Source organism: Musa acuminata, unplaced genomic scaffold (genome assembly GCF_036884655.1).
Source record: "Musa acuminata AAA Group cultivar baxijiao unplaced genomic scaffold, Cavendish_Baxijiao_AAA HiC_scaffold_37, whole genome shotgun sequence".
Taxonomy (NCBI): domain Eukaryota; kingdom Viridiplantae; phylum Streptophyta; class Magnoliopsida; order Zingiberales; family Musaceae; genus Musa; species Musa acuminata.
In genome coordinates, this window is record NW_027020319.1 from 585,001 (window position 1) to 587,500 (window position 2,500).

The following is a 2,500-nucleotide window of genomic DNA, read 5'->3' on the forward strand; positions in this document are numbered from 1 at the left end:
GACGGTGCTGCCTCTCGCTTCGCTTGCTGTCCGCCACTCGCCGCTCGCTCGCGCAGCCAAAAATGGCCAGTTTTGGCCCGTTTTTGGGCCGTTTTGGCCAGTTTTTGGCCTGTTCTTGCGTTGCGCGGTGACCGTCGAGAGCGGAGCAAAACGTCAGCCATCTCAGCACCCTGGAACCCCCCGGGTGGCACAGGGCTGGATGGGGCTTTCGTATAGCAGGGACGGTGCTGCCTCACGCTTCGCTCACTGTTCGCCGCTCGCCGCTCGCTCGCGCAGCCAAAAATGGCCTGTTTTGGCCCGTTTTTGGGCTGTTTTGGCCTGTTTTTGGGCTGTTCTTGCGTGGTGCGGTGACCATCGTGAGCGGAGCAAAACGTCAGCCATCTCAGCACCCTGGAACCCCCCGGGTGGCACAGGGCTGGATGGGGCTTTCGTATAGCAGGGACGGTGCTGCCTCTCGCTTCGCTCGCTGTCCGCCGCTCGCCGCTCGCTCGCGCAGCCAAAAATGGCCAGTTTTGGCCCGTTTTTGGGCCGTTTTGGCCTGTTTTTGGGCTGTTCTTGCATGGCGCGGCGACCGTCGTGAGCGGAGCAAAATGTCAGCCATCTCAGCACCCTGGAACCCCCCGGGTGGCACAGGGCTGGATGGGGCTTTCGTATAGCAGGGACGGTGCTGCCTCTCGCTTCGCTCGCTGTCCGCCACTCGCCGCTCGCTCGCGCAGCCAAAAATGGCCAGTTTTGGCCCGTTTTTGGGCCGTTTTGGCCAGTTTTTGGCCTGTTCTTGCGTTGCGCGGTGACCGTCGAGAGCGGACCAAAACGTCAGCCATCTCAGCACCCTGGAACCCCCCGGGTGGCACAGGGCTGGATGGGGCTTTCGTATAGCAGGGACGGTGCTGCCTCACGCTTCGCTCGCTGTTCGCCGCTCGCCGCTCGCTCGCGCAGCCAAAAATGGCCTGTTTTGGCCCGTTTTTGGGCTGTTTTGGCCTGTTTTTGGGCTGTTCTTGCGTGGCGCGGCGACCGTCGTGAGCGGAGCAAAATGTCAGCCATCTCAGCACCCTGGAACCCCCCGGGTGGCACAGGGCTGGATGGGGCTTTCGTATAGCAGGGACGGTGCTGCCTCACGCTTCGCTCGCTGTTCGCCGCTCGCCGCTCGCTCGCGCAGCCAAAAATGGCCTGTTTTGGCCCGTTTTTGGGCTGTTTTGGCCTGTTTTTGGGCTGTTCTTGTGTGGCGCGGCGACCGTCGTGAGCGGAGCAAAATGTCAGCCATCTCAGCACCCTGGAACCCCCCGGGTGGCACAGGGCTGGATGGGGCTTTCGTATAGCAGGGACGGTGCTGCCTCACGCTTCGCTCGCTGTTCGCCGCTCGCCGCTCGCTCGCGCAGCCAAAAATGGCCTGTTTTGGCCCGTTTTTGGGCTGTTTTGGCCTGTTTTTGGGCTGTTCTTGCGTGGCGCGGCGACCGTCGTGAGCGGAGCAAAATGTCAGCCATCTCAGCACCCTGGAACCCCCCGGGTGGCACAGGGCTGGATGGGGCTTTCGTATAGCAGGGACGGTGCTGCCTCACGCTTCGCTCACTGTTCGCCGCTCGCCGCTCGCTCGCGCAGCCAAAAATGGCCTGTTTTGGCCCGTTTTTGGGCTGTTTTGGCCTGTTTTTGGGCTGTTCTTGCGTGGTGCGGTGACCATCGTGAGCAGAGCAAAACGTCAGCCATCTCAGCACCCTGGAACCCCCCGGGTGGCACAGGGCTGGATGGGGCTTTCGTATAGCAGGGACGGTGCTGCCTCTCGCTTCGCTCGCTGTCCGCCGCTCGCCGCTCGCTCGCGCAGCCAAAAATGGCCAGTTTTGTTCCGTTTTTGGGCCGTTTTGGCCTGTTTTTGGGCTGTTCTTGCGTGGTGCGGCGACCGTCGTGAGCAGAGCAAAATGTCAGCCATCTCAGCACCCTGGAACCCCCCGGGTGGCACAGGGCTGGATGGGGCTTTCGTATAGCAGGGACGGTGCTGCCTCTCGCTTCGCTCGCTGTCCGCCACTCGCCGCTCGCTCGCGCAGCCAAAAATGGCCAGTTTTGGCCCGTTTTTGGGCCGTTTTGGCCAGTTTTTGGCCTGTTCTTGCGTTGCGCGGTGACCGTCGAGAGCGGAGCAAAACGTCAGCCATCTCAGCACCCTGGAACCCCCCGGGTGGCACAGGGCTGGATGGGGCTTTCGTATAGCAGGGACGGTGCTGCCTCACGCTTCGCTCACTGTTCGCCGCTCGCCGCTCGCTCGCGCAGCCAAAAATGGCCTGTTTTGGCCCGTTTTTGGGCTGTTTTGGCCTGTTTTTGGGCTGTTCTTGCGTGGTGCGGTGACCATCGTGAGCGGAGCAAAACGTCAGCCATCTCAGCACCCTGGAACCCCCCGGGTGGCACAGGGCTGGATGGGGCTTTCGTATAGCAGGGACGGTGCTGCCTCTCGCTTCGCTCGCTGTCCGCCGCTCGCCGCTCGCTCGCGCAGCCAAAAATGGCCAGTTTTGGCCCG